The 14,782-nt window shown below is 42.4% G+C and overlaps 1 long non-coding RNA gene across 1 annotated transcript; it reads left to right on the top strand.

Annotated features, from left to right (window-relative positions):
• Positions 1–1,649: 1,649 nt before the first annotated feature.
• Positions 1,650–13,664, top strand: LOC149370610 (uncharacterized). Its single transcript, XR_016291500.1, has 2 exons — positions 1,650–1,762; positions 12,732–13,664. It is a non-coding gene; the product is annotated as an uncharacterized LOC149370610 (long non-coding RNA).
• The last annotated feature ends 1,118 nt before the right edge of the window (positions 13,665–14,782 follow it).

The following is a 14,782-nucleotide window of genomic DNA, read 5'->3' on the forward strand; positions in this document are numbered from 1 at the left end:
CACTCTGTGTTCCCGAAAAACTACGACTGTGCCGCAACAAGTAGCTCACCGCCCCATGATGCTTTGAGCGTCCATGTTGGCTGAAGTGCAGCGCCGCCAGCTTTCCCTCTAGGTAGTAGTAAGAAACTCTATGCCTAAAAGAACCGAGTGAGTAAGCGCGGGAAATTTTAGGCCAGGGAAGTACGCGATTGGTTAGCGGAGGAGGACGTCAAAGAGCGCGGGATTTTCAAATTCGTTTCTCGTCTAAGAAAGGATCATAAGTGTACGTTGTGTCTTTTTATTTTTATTGACGTTTATTCATGGCGGTACAAGTAATGCAGTAATTGTGTTCATTTTGTAAGATTTAACTGATCTTATCTTTGGGCCGAAATAGCGTTGCACGGGTCAACGCAGGCTGAAAAGTTTCTACACAGGCGCTTCAAATGCGGTACTTGCGCTGTCACAGGGAAGTTTTTCAATGGCACTGATGTCATTGGAGCCGACATTCGAGATTTTTGAGCGCCTTCGACACGCGAGCTCAGTCCGTATCCTCCAATGTCAATCGCATCGCTTCGGCCAGCCTGTAGAATAGGTCAAGGGAGGAGTAACTTTATGAAAGATGGCGAAATTATGCATATTAAAATACAAATTAAAAAGGGGGGGTGGAATCCTAGGCTGGAGGCGCGAGCCACCGCCCGATACGAAGGGTTAAGCCACTACCATCCATACATCCGCCCGCCCACAACCGTGCCGCGCGTGTCTGCTTGGGCTCTGTGGCTGTTGAATTCGATACCTGCTGCTTGCGTTTTTCTGGTGCTTCTATAGTAAATAGTTCGTGTACTCGCTAAATGGGCGCTTCGAGATAACAGTACACCATTCAGCATTCACTACGCGAGCTCGAACTTTCCGCAGCACTGCGCCGATCACGACGACTGCGCACCTTAGTACCTCGTACTATGCTACTTAAAACATAGTCATTTACAAACAGTTTGCTCGGTTGCTTGAGATAAAACGCAAGCTGCGCTCTACTTATGTTAAATAATTCCCCTGTGACCTAGTAGTGTGACATTTGAGGGGGCTGGCAGGTGCAAGGTTATTCACTACCGGTCGGCCGGATTAACTGCAGTGCTAGGACAGTCTCTTGACACCACTCGATGGAGGGCCTCTTTTGCTCTTGAGAGGCATTTACACTGTGTTCTTGGGCTGCATTTGACTAAAACGGTGCACTGTTTATGTATTGTAGATAATCCAGCACTTGTAAATGCCTATGCTGATTTTTAGGGCCTTTATATGTGGCTGACGCTTATTTGTATACACTCCACAGCATTTCACCACACATTGTTGAGAAAAATAAGAGCCTGAGCAAGCGCAGAAATGACTTATTTATGCTTGTACTCTGCTGCATGCTTATTTGTAACTGGTTTAAAGTTGCAGCTTTCACATGGTGCTACTTTAGTAGACAATTCTTATACGCATTTAACTCCCTCTTATGCCAGGGATCTGCCAGTGATGACGACATTGGGGACATGCCATGTTCTCCTTTCATCATTGCAAAAGGTATAACTCTGTGGTACTGCACTCGGGCGAGCATTCCTGATTTAAAACTTGTTTGTGCAGGAGGCAGTTTCCTTACTGCGAGGAGCTTCACCATATGCACCGACACCCTGCCAGTGATGCACGCAGCCAACCCATGCCAGGCTTTCAAGCTCATGTTTTTGGTGCACTTTGCTTTCAATGTTGTGTACCCCAAGGAAACAAGCCTCTGCCTGGAGTTCACACAGCAGTAAGTACCTATATCGCTTGTTAACTGAGTTGTGATAACCTTTCTTGTTTTGGTTTTGCCACTTCTCAAATACGCAGTGATAATAAAAGTTATAGGTACATACCACTTTATCATAAGACCTTTTTATGAAAATGCTAACAATGAGCAAAAGCAATTTTTAAAAAAGTAAGAAAATGTTTGCTGAACCCAGGCAACGAATCAGCTATGCAATGAAACTTTGCTGCTGCTGCTGCTGCTTGGTTAATGCAGCTGGTAAAATAGCGCTCTGAAAAAATCTGCGGAGAGGAACGACAGATAAAACTATTTTTTGTGGAGTTCATCTTCAACCACTTCTTCACAGATTATGGCTATACTACCTGCATTGCATGGTGCCCAGTCACTAATATGAAAGGGTTGGAAGGGGTACATGGTACTATATTGCTTCTGAGATTATGTAGAAGTATATGGCTATTTTGGTGGAAGTCATACACGTTGCTTGCTCATAGGGGTCGTAGACACTTGTCCAGAGGAGCACAGCACCTGGGGGAGAGGGTTTACTGAAGAGTGCATATGTGCATGCAATGCCAGTAACCCTTTTGTGGCCATGTAACCATCCATTGTTTATGGATAGATTTGAATGTGTCGCCATGCAGATTTGATGGATTTGACGTCGTAGATGGTACTTCGCAGAAATTGTCAGCATTCTTTCGCTATTAGTAAGTACAAGGACTTGTGTTCATGTAACTGTGCGATGAACTTTGTGATGGTTTGATCGCATTTACACTACGGCTGCTGGAGCTTCGTTGATCTTGAGCTCTGGCAGCTGATGTGGTTCTGGCGTTATTTGGAGGGTATGCTATATTTTGTATTTTGTTTTTGTATTTTGTGGTGCTTAATCGGTGTTCGGATAGGATAATTGATGAGGATTTAAATATTTGTCCAATGTCTGGTGCTTTTCATTGCTGTATTATGTGGAAACACATTTGTCTTGTAATCTAAGCCAATTTTTAATACTCTGCACTTTGAAATAAAAATTTGAAATATGAACACACTTAGTGGAGACAACTTATGCTCAGAAGAATAAAGGTTATGTTAACCATTTGTGTTAGAGAAATGGAACAGAAAAAGCAAAGATAGCTTCAGAAGTCGCATTGAAGCTGTACTTTCGTCAAGAAGAAATCAGCTGCCTCAAATAAGAGCAAATCTATTTTGATTGCAGCGTTTGAAGTTTCAGTATATAGTTTTTTGCTCTGAATAGATCATGTATACTGTACATTGCCATTGGCCACTGTGTTTTCCCGTCTGTTCAGTATTCAGAGGATTTTGACTTAAATAGTCGGGGAAACCATGGAAAAGTCAGGGAACTGAAAGAAAGTAGCTTGCTTGACACCCTGGTTTAGTGGCGGGTCATGCATGGTGTTTGTACTTATCATGTCAGTCAACATGACTGGAATCATGGTTTAAGTGTACAAGCCTTTGCAACCACAGTGCTTCATTTTTGCAGCCAATGTTTTGAGCACACTAAGTCAATGAGGCTTCCTTGTTCACGTTAGCAGCCATTTTGTGAGTTCTGTCAAAAAATAATCTTCTTTAGCTCCAGCATTTTTTGGAATTGCATTCATCTGATAAGTCTTTTGTCTATATAACTCACAATGGGGTTATTAAATAGAGCAGTGAAATTTTTGTATGGTGTGCTCTCACTGCTGACTGCGAGAGGAGGCTGTGGCTAAAGGTACGCCGGATGGACCCGGTGCATTTCCTCCCCTTAGTACGTTGGGTAGACCCGGAGCATTTTTTTTCCAAATACATCGGACAAATCTGACAGTGTTTTTCAAAGTCCGGCCATTTTATTCTTGCCTGGCAGTCTGCTCGATTTACTCTCATAGTTCTCCTTTGAATTCTATGAGGATTAGTCATACCTTGGGCTCAAGAATGTTTACTCACTGCCCGGAATGGGCCAATTGGTGTTTGGCGCACATAATCTGAGAGCTCCATGCAATGAACTGCTTGATCGCATGACAAACACCATGTTCTCCGGTTGCACCGTTCACCACATGTCGTTTGATTAGGGTGTGTGAACTGCAAAATTATTCCTGGCTATTTCCATGCAGCATGGTGCACATGTGTGCTTTTCTGTTGTGCGCTGAAGTCCGCTATGTGAACTTGAAGGTTTGTTTACTTGCGACGATCCGCTGTCCCTCAGTCGAAGCTGAGTGCGTGTGCAGGATCAGTGCTCCAAATACACGTGTGGTGTGTGGCATTGGCTGAGAAGGGCCCATTGGCTCATGCTAAGCTCGAACCACTCAATATGTGCAAATTTCCGCCTGAAAGACCAAGCAGCGAGCTAGGCACTTTCCTTGTATTCCCCTCAGAAATGTCAATGTTGGCCCGGAAGTGGTCTGTACATGCTTCCTGCTTTGTGGTTGCTCCTCCACAATGTTCTTGTGTATTGTGGTGGAGTATCTCTTCGAGTCACCTAGGTCAACGCTGTAAATAAATTCCCCATACTATTGCTTTTGCATGGCTGTGAGGCATAATATAAATATTTTAAAGATGAATATTATATCAGGCCGCCGCGGTGGCTCAGTGGTTATGGTGCTCGGCTGCTGACCCAAAAGACGCGGGTTCGATCCCGGCTGCGGCGGCTGGAATTTCTTTGGAGGAGAAATTCTAGAGGCCCGTGTACTGTGCGATGTCAGTGCACGTTAAAGAACCCCAGGTGGTCGAAATTTCCGGAGCCCTCCACTACGGCGTCTCTCATAGCCTTAGTCGCTTTGGGACGTTAAACCCCATAAACCAACCCAACCAACCAATATTATATCTGGTGATAAAAAAGAGCTAGCATTATGTTTCTTATGTAATACGGATAGGTGCATCTAGGAATATGCGTGCTGTGCAGAGCATAGGTGCTCGATCTAGCAAGCATTCTGCTGCGCTTCAGTGCTGGTGATAACTTGCTTAAATTATGAGCAGAGCTGACAGATTACAAGACCAGTGCGAAAGCACCAAGCCGCTGGTGCACGCCGCGTAGCTTGCTGCTTATATATGTGAACTGGTGCGAGCGATGGTAGTGCTATATATATATGCACGTGCAACCGGGTGTGAAGACATATATCGGGGATTTTTTGGGAGAACTGGGCTTGTTTTACTTCATCTGAATGACAGCCGGCGATATAAGAATGGGAAAACTTCCATTTGAAACTCCTCACAAGTCACAATATGTGGCATGCAACTTGCAAATGCTTCGCAGAGAAGAGTGTTGCACGCAGCAGTAGTGCACTGGCTGGCAGCATCCACTATCATGTTGGATGAGATTTAGCCATGGGCCGGCAGCTACATCCTCCATACGCTCAGTGAGAATGAACAGTCTTTGAGGTGTATCTTTAGACACTGCAGCGAAACAAAAGCGGAGAGTTTAGCTAGGCTTGTGTTGGATACATTGTGCTGTGGGAAGGACGAAAGAAGAATAAGATGGAAAAAGTTCTTTTTACACTATATGATATATGCAGATGCCTCCAGAGATGCGGAAAAGAGGGAAGTGTGCTTGGTATGCGTCCAATGTCTCATAAACAATGGCCAAGGGCAGATCTCTGAATGACATGCAACTTTTCATTTCCAGCAGTTAGTAGATTTCATGCCAGTGTCCTTGCATGGAGTGAAGGACCCCATATTTAACTAAGTAATCAGTGATGACAGTTACCAAACAACGCTTTGCCAGTAGCTTCCCTGTCTGTGTGCACAGGCGTATACGGTAGCAGAACAGTCCCTCAAAATACACAGTGATTCACAAGTACCACCTTAAGATGTGTCCCAGCCTCCGTACTTTCTTAATTTTCTCCTTTCAGTAAGTGTAACCCCTGCAACATTGCAACATTGCCAGGTAATTTTGGCAGTATCACGTTGCCTCAGGGACGACCTTACCGCACCTTGTGTGAGCCCTTGCTGAGGCCCATACTTGCAAAGCCTCTCATTATTTCCTTTTGTTTATATTACCTTTTTATATTGCAATTTTTTTTCGGTAATTTTCAGAGGGAAGCCTAATTGTAAAACAAAATTGTGCTTTACAGTACATTACCGCAAGCTGTGCCCTTAGATGGCTGTAGTCTGAAGGGATACTGCAAACCAATAGCGGGAACCGGAAGTCGCCACCACAATGCCACCGAAGGTCACGGACCACCGACTTTGCAAAGCAGATAGTACGGTTTAAAATATAAAAAAGCAAAGAGGCTTGCCACTGAAAGATGAGTTTAGTTACATGAACTGAAAATGCTGACACCTTCAGATCCTCTTCTAAAAGTGCAGGCATAAGCAATGCATAGATATTATATGTCGGATTAAAATTTCTTTAATAAATCAACCAGTCCAAGGGACATAAATACAATGGGCATCAAAGTGACACAAATAGTATAGTTATTCAAAGAGAAGTGGCAGCAACAAGATCCCAGTAATGAAAGGACCGATAAAGAGCTTATTTGGTAAGAAACAGTCGCATAGAGTGAGCTCCCGATTTATCCAAGCGAGTCAGTTGTTGCTGTTGCAGTGCCCTAGAAGCACTTGCACTTGCGTTACGGGGGAAAAAAAACAATACTTATTTGATGGCGCAGCATGATGCACTTTTCACCAAGGTATCTTTGCCACCGTTGTACACATTTCTTTTTCGGTACTCATGAAATTGCTAGCTAGAAGGGAGGCATCAGAGGCAAAAAAGCACTCACTTCAGTCATTTCATTTTCTGTGAAGTGCTTGATCACATTCTTCACCATCACGTGAAATATTTTATTCTAATTTGTTTTGCTGCAGTAGTGAACTGCCACATCTGGCACACACTTAAATGCTCTTTCATGACTGTCATATTAACCAAGAAGCTGAGGTAATCGCAGAAAGTTTTCGTTCTTTAGAGTGAAAAGCTAGAGCAACACTTTCTGTTGGGCAAAGAGCTGCACAGAAGGCGGCAACGTGGATGTTCAACTGCCAAATTTTATATCAGAAGAAACGGGGACAGCTATTTGTACACCTTCTTAGCTGTCAGATACACGACGAAAAAAGCTAAGCAAAGTCCATTTGATATGAAAGCTTGTATCACGGAACAACAAAATAAGACAAAAACATTCGACAAGGAGATTTTTAGGCGGAAAAGACAGGGAATGGGCCAGCAAGAATTTGCGCAGCTGTATCTATGAAGCAGCAAAAATCCAAAGGTTGCGAAGAATGGCCAACAAGAAACATGCCAAAAACCACGATGAAAACAAGTGAAAAAATAAGACATGCTCTTGAAGCTTACAAGTGATAGAAGAGATAAAGAGCTCAGAGGGCAGCAAGTAACAGGCCAAAAAGCTAAAAAGTTAAAAGTGATAAAATTTGACAATGAGGGAAAAGACGAAGTGTAAAACCAGGAGCAAGTGGTGAAGGCAAAAAATTTAAAAAATACTGCTGAAGGCCCAGGATACACATGATGAGACAAGTGTTGTGTAGCTAAAACCAGGCATTGGATGGCAGGCAGGCTAGTTCTTTTTCTGATAATGAGTAATGCTGCCATCTTGGCATTCACTGTCGGAACTGTAAAATTTTGGAAGCAGGACGTTTATCCGAATTTCAAAGAATGGAATTCATAGCGAAGAACAAGAACTCACTGTCTTGTGAAATCATAAAAGCAGGCAAGATATTGGCAATGAAGGACCAGTGCATAAGGAAACCTTCAGTTTCATTATTTGAAAAAGTACCAGCCTATTTGTCATGCAATACCAGTTTTGATATATGCAAATATTGTCTCACCATGTGCACCCTCGGCCTTCAGTCGTATTTTTTATTTTTTGCCTTCACCACTTCTGGTTTTACATTTGGTCTTTGACCTCATTGTCACTTTTGCGACTTTAATCTTTTTAGCCTTTTGCCCTGTTATTCATTGGCCTGTGACGTTTTTATCACTTTTATTGGTTTTAGCTTTCAAGACCATGTCTTGTGCACTTGTTTCCACCCTGGTTTCTTCCATGTTCCTTGTTGGCCATTCTTCACTAACTTTGCTTTTCTGCTGTGTCCTAGAAACAGCTGTGCAGATGCTTACTGGCTTATTCTCTGTTTTTTCAGACTAAAAAAACCACTTGTCACATTGTTTCGGGGTATCTCCTGATATGGTTTCACCTTTTTTTGCCGTGTGTGCTGACAGGAAACTGTACAAAAGTTGATCATCAGTGCTTCAGTCCATGTGGTCCTCCTTCTCTGTAGTCTGTTGTCATTTTTTTTTTTGCCCTCGTTCCTCACAGATTGCAAAAAGCCAGTCTGAACAGCCATGAAATACCATATATGCTTTTTATCTTGATCAGGTGCTCTAAGACATTCTTGAAGAGTTTCTTCGCTTGTGCCATGAGGAGTTCATGCTCCTTGTCAATTCATTTGCTATGCTTCATTCTTAGACTTGCCTCTGTGCAAGCTTGATATGGTGCGAAGTGATTTGTCAAATATTCGAGGCTTCTAAGAATCTGTGCCATGTGCCTCCAGTCATTTTATCCAGTTGCCGCTGGTGATTACATGGGATCCCTGTCAAAGAGCTTGCAGCACAAACAGAATACTCTGTCTTAATAAGTTAAATATCCAGCGTCCACTGAAGACTGTTGTTTTTGAGGTGTCTTTGAGAAACCTTGTTTAGGATATATGGTAATGCTCACCTAGGAGAAATTGATTAAAAGGAAAGGATTCCCACTGGAAAATATTAAATAACAGCCATGTTGAACCTCATTTCTTAGATGAAAAATGTCCAAGGAATACATGGTTCTAATGTACCCCAACCCCCTCCTTCAAATCCCCCCCCTTCCAGTTGCACCCATGAATCTGCCCCTGCAATAACCACTAAAATGTCTTGAATGGTTGTAATATTCGGTCACGGACGGGACCGGCCAGATTTACTTTGGTGTTATCGTAGTCAACATGTGTTACGTTGGTGTACATATCCGTGAAGCAGCAGAGAAGTGGTATCCAGATTTTTAAGTTGTGTGTTAGTTTCCTAGAACCATGAGCACACTCCACCTGTCCCACTTTTCATGCAATCTCTCTTCTCTGGGTCGCTGTGTTTCACGATACTGGCCTTCCCAGGGCATTTCCGCTTCTTTTGAAACCATTATTTAGCTCGTGAAACTGATGTTTTAGTGTTGCCTGCTCCGCTTTTAATAGTGACTACAAAAAAGCCAGCATAACAAAATTTTGATAGCGTTAAATTGGGTGACAGGAAAATTGAAACCTTTTTCCAGTTGGATATGTAGAAAATGGTACAAGCGTTATATTTATCATCACGGATTCCTTCTGTTCCTAATAACAGTGCCTTGGCTGCAGATTGGTGTGAAGAAGGTCTGGCGTACCACTTTTCTGCATACACAGGGCAAAAGTTTAGTGGGGCGAAACAGCTATTGTCGACATGAGCTGAACTTATTCAGGTTAAACAGTAGGCCGTGCAAAGTTAGCCAGGCTAGATCAGGTTAGTTTTAACCTTAGTACGATAATTCATCTTGTTCCTGTACTTTAAAAAGGGCTTTTTCCATCGTCTCTGCTTTTTCTTGAAAACTGTCACAATGCACCAGCAATTTTAGCACTTCGGCATTCTTTTTCTTTCATAAATTGTCTTGCTTAGAACTGCGCATAAGGCAAGACAGCTTGTTTGGAGAGTTCATTTGCACAGTCCATGACTACAATGCAAGAGGCAGGACAGGTGATTGGGTAGAAGTAAACGAATTTCAAAGTAAAAACAAACCATGCCAACATAATGCCAGACACAGGAAATCAAATCTCTGTTTCTAAGTTGCCAGAACGCTGCACAAAATTTTTGTCTACATCTATGCACATAGCAACAATAGTAGCACTACAACTATTCTCTACAAAATCATTCAAATTTTCTGTGCCCATTTTCTCGCCATTCAGAATTAAAAACATTTTTTTGTCCAGGACAGGTATTTCTTGTGAACGAGTAACTATGGGCTCACAGTCCAAAATCCCGTGAGTCTCAAAGATGATGATTAGCAAAAAGCCCAGTCTACATTTAGGTGTGTAATTAACGCCTAAAATCAAGCAGTGCTGCTCTGCAGCACTGGGTGCCTAAAAGAAGAACTAGCTATAATGAAATTCTCACAGAGCAGAGCATGCAAAAGGGAGAGAAATGGTGCACACATTATTTCCTACCACCATTAAATGCAATACAGCTTGACACAGTCAGATGTGTTCCGATTTAGATAATGCACAGGGCGTGCTGAAGGCAGTATTAAGTTCAAAGATGGAAAGAATCTGCACAACTGAGACGGGACAAGGGCTAAGCAGTGAACTGACAAAGCTCTCTAAGCACAACTCTCCTCCCCTACCCCTTTCCCTTCTGCCACAGCAGAGCTTACAGGTGGAAAGAATGTCATTTAGATGGTCCTGCCCGCAACAAACGACACCTGAAACTATGCCGCGTCTGTAAGGTGCATGCACCCTTTGCAACCCTCTACAGTAGCGAGTTATGCACTCATTTTGGCATGCGTCAGGCATACATATTGTCTCCCTCATTTTGAAGAGCTCTGGAAATGTCTCTTTTGAAGGTCAAGGGACAGAGGGAAGGCGGGTAGAGGATGGGAGGATGTAGCATAACACCCACAGGGCAACTCAGCATCCCCATTTTGGTGATGTCTTGTGCGATTGCACCGGTCACCCTCCCCTAAGGCTGGCATTGCTCCCACTTGTCGGAGACAGGTTCACTGCTAATGGGAAGTTTGGGTTTTTTCTCTTTTGTATTTTGATTTGCATTCATTTGAGCGTGAACTGTTAGGCAATGCTTCATATTGTGACTATAGCTGGATACAACTGAAGAATGCAGCAGCAAATGCCCCTATGGTGTTCAATGATTCTGATGACTTCACTGTTATTTCCCATGCACTTGCTAATCCATCACACCAGCTGGCAAAAGGAAAGGATAAACCAAAAATTAGCCAAAATAACCACAACATCGTAATGGTTGGTTGGTGCCGTCGACTGGAAGACTTCCTTTTTGCGGTATTTGAGCCTACAGTCTTGAATTGTATACTATGCAAGATAACCCATGCATACAGCATTGCATATTGTTGTGGCATATACCTCGCTATGTGTGCCTCAATAAACTGGCTCCTCAGTCAATTACGTGAGGATTGCTGATGAGAGATACAGCATTGTTATTGCTGCATTTGACATGAAGCTTTCTTCATGGGTGCGCTGTAAGCCGCACATATTTCTTCCAAAGTGCATCTGTAGGGGGGAATTTATATGTGGAAGGAGTGAGGAGCCCAGGATGCTGTACACACACGCTCAGCTGTGTTGACTAGCCTCGAGGACTGCTATGCGCGATAGTGAAAGTACCTTTTCCTTGCAGCCCAGTTCAAACTGAGCATAAGCCAGGATACTGAAAAAGGCTGTTAGTACTTGCATTGTTGAGGCCTGCATGTGAGCCGTACTAGCGGCGTATGGGGAAAATGCTACAGCACTGAATATGTGCGACTTCCAATGCTCAACGAAAAGTTTTATTGGAAGCTATTGCTCAATTTTGTTTTGATTCTGCCTACAGAGAATATTTTGTGTGCATTCTGCATGTGTCTTTAGCTGGGTTATTGCTTGAGGTTGTGGTCAGAAAAGTTTCATCAGTCAGGGCAGCAGGCACTTTGCACTATTCTTGGACAGTGGAAGCTGAGTGCAGATTTAAGAGGGTAACGTCACATTCACGTAACAGCTTGCTCTGCAGCACTAGACCTCATTTTAGACTTGCGTATCACTAGTTGGGCATTAGTAATACAAACAAGCCTCTGCTCAGTTCTGTTAATTCCATCTTCACTAAAATGTGCATATCCCTCGTCATGCATCTGAATCTCTGTAAAGACAAAGCACGTCAATATGTGCTGCAAACTTACTTATTACCTGTCAAAAGATTTTCGCTCACGGCTGTGCTTTCGGGTGACACAGAATAGGCATGCTGATGATTAGGCCTATGTATACATAGACATTGCTACTCTGGTGTCAGTGAGCGCTTTGAAGGAACATTGAATGGAAACTGAAGTTGGCCTTTGTCGAGAGGCTACTGTCTGATTGCAAGGAGACTGAAATGGTGCTTTTACAAGCTACATAAAATGAAGAAACAAAGTGCAGGTGTTGTCATCATTGCCTCATTTTCTAAGTAGACTGCAATCTACTGACACGTCAGATTTCTGGGTGCAGATAACAAGGCCCTAAGCAGCCCCGCAACTAACTTCAAAATGTGGTCATGAAGTCCTTTTCGGCGTATACATCAGAATTTGAATTTAGTGACCGGAAAATTTCTAAATGTAGTTTTCTCAGCAATAAATGCATTTTTTCGCTGCCACACTGACATCAACAAAATGAGTTTGATTCGATTTATTGGGGGTTAACGTCCCAAAGGGACTTACGCCATGAAGGACGCCGTAGTGAAGGGCTCCGGAAATTTCAACCACCTGGGGTTCTTTAACGTGCACTGAATTTGCACAGCACACGGGCCTCTAGAATTTCGCATTCATCGAAATTCGGCTGCCGCGGCCGGTATCAAACCCACGTCTTTCGGGCCAGCAGCCGAGCACCATAACCACTGAGCCACCGCGGCGTGCAACAAATTGGGAAAGTGCAGACAGAATGAATTTTTCCCAATAACAACAGGTTTCATGGAGTTGTTTTTGCATCCCTTTAAAAACTAGTGTTGGAGTTCAGTGAGCAGCTTTCACGCAAGTAACAAAACACTATGGTTGTTAAAAACCTTATTAAAGTGAACATTTAGGAAAGGTTTATTTTGGCTTGAAGTCTGGTTCTGTACTGAGTACTAAAGACTAATGGATATATTCACTAGTGCACACAATGAAACTGAAATGTGGGCTACAAAGGAATTAAATTTTGGGGTAGGAGGAGGGGCGCAATCTTCTTGCAATGTTTATTACTTCTTTGAAGACAGTATAGATATGCTCACTGTCCGAGGAGTAACAATGTTCTGTCCTTGTTTCAGGACCATTGCAGCTGTGAATCCTGTCCGGGGAACGAAGGCAGAGCACTCGAAGAAGAAGCAACACTGCCCCTCTTCAAAAGTTCCTTCCCTCATCATGCAAGACTTTGACTTTTAACTGTTCTGAAATCTGACAACTTTTTAAATCAATATTTTGTGTACGCTGTGATAAACCAAACAGCCTGTGGCATGACTTATCATGCAGTAGTCACAAGAGTGGATGTACTATGTATAGAGAATCAATGTTATATGGTTACACTGATAAGTCAAACAGCTTGTGGCATGCTTTATGTCCTGTTGCTTCTATCTCACTTCATTTCGTACTAGTGTCAGGCAAGACACAATTTGCTTAAGATGCCTTATTTATGCTTATACTTGCTGTTACACTTCAGTGGCTGGTTGTATGAATTGTAGCACTACTTTCTATCTTGTCTGTGTTACTTTTTTCATTTTAAAGTTATTGTAGTCTCAAGATAAGACGCACTAACTGGAGTGAAAAAATGTTTTGCAGTTAAACTGTGATAAGGCAAACAGCCCATGGCATGCCTTATGTCCTGTTGCTTTCATCTTGCTGCTTAATGAAGCACTAGTCATGAGCAAAGCATATTTTTCCAATACTCTCCTTTTGCGTATGCTTGCCATTAGTTTAGTGACTGGTTGTGTTCATTGTTCAGGTATTATTACTTCGTGACGTATTCATTGTATTGTATTACTATTTTAGAGTGAATCATGCCATTCTGTATGACAGAAAGGCACAGGTTTCGTTTCTACTTTACTTGCCATTACTGCATATTTTGCATGCTTTTACTGTATGCCTGTAGTGCAGGCAGGGCAACGTAAGTTTCTTTTTTTCTTCGGCCACCCTCCTACCGTTTAACTTAATTAAGTGATGCTGAAAGATATTACTGTATAGTAAAATATCAGCTATGATTGCATTGTTTAACACTGCATATTTTCCAATATTCTTGAATACTCACTTGCCTTTGCTTGTGATTGTTTAAAAGCGGTGAAATATTTTATTCTATTGAAATGTGGCAGCAGTCCTAATGTTCTGTATCTGTTTTTATGTCAGTCATTAAAAGATGATGTGAAATAAAGTGTGTGAAATGACAGAACATGGAGCTTCACTGAAAATTTCTGTGAGTCATGAAAAAAAAGCTGTTAAATGACAGAAAATATGGTAAGAGAAAATGGAACATCACAGAATTTTTTTGTTAGCAGCAAATCGAAAAAACCTGTGAAATGACAGAAAAAAGTAAAAACAGAATTTCTGTCATGCTCACAGACATTTTCTGTTAATTGTTAACAAGAAACCCTGTGAAATGACAGAAAAAGTAAAAACAGAAAACATACAATAACAGAAAATTTCTATCGTCTTAACAGAAATTCTCTGTTAGTCGAAAACAGAAAAGATCTGTAAAATGACAGAAAAAGTAAAAAACCGAAAACATAGCATAACAAAATTTCTGGCAGGCCAGCTGCCAGAAAATTTCTGTTTTTTTCAATAAATATTTTTTACAGTGTAGTGTTCGGCCAACATGCACAAGACAACCTTTAACGAGGTATAATTACATGAAGATTGTAATTTAACAATACTGCAGACTGGGCGAGTTGGTTAACATACATCTTGAAAAATTTAGCGCTCGTGTCGTCTACTCTTTCGGTCCTTGTGTGTCGCGCTAAATTTTTCAAGATGAAGATTGTCTTTATTGTAGTGTCCTGTAATTTAAAGGGCATATTATATATGCGGTAACAGATAATTCACCTCGTTGGCAGTTGTGCGGTCTGGCAACCCGAAAGAACGCGGCGCGACAGCGCCGCTTCTGAAGTTCATTTTTCTCGTGCGGGTGCTCGCGCGTCAGCGGCAACGCGGGCGTTTGCCGCGCGTCGCGTTTTTCGCTCGCTAAAAACGCTTCATGCGGTTCCAGCTTAAATTCGCACGATCTGAAACACATGGCAATCAAGGCGGGCTTACACTCTAATGCTGATAACTTCCCATCACGCCATACATGCGAAGACAACGACAAAATGCTGCCATTGCCGCGACAAGGCCG

Source organism: Amblyomma mixtum, chromosome 1 (assembly GCF_055824585.1).
Source record: "Amblyomma mixtum isolate Tamu chromosome 1, ASM5582458v1, whole genome shotgun sequence".
Taxonomy (NCBI): domain Eukaryota; kingdom Metazoa; phylum Arthropoda; class Arachnida; order Ixodida; family Ixodidae; genus Amblyomma; species Amblyomma mixtum.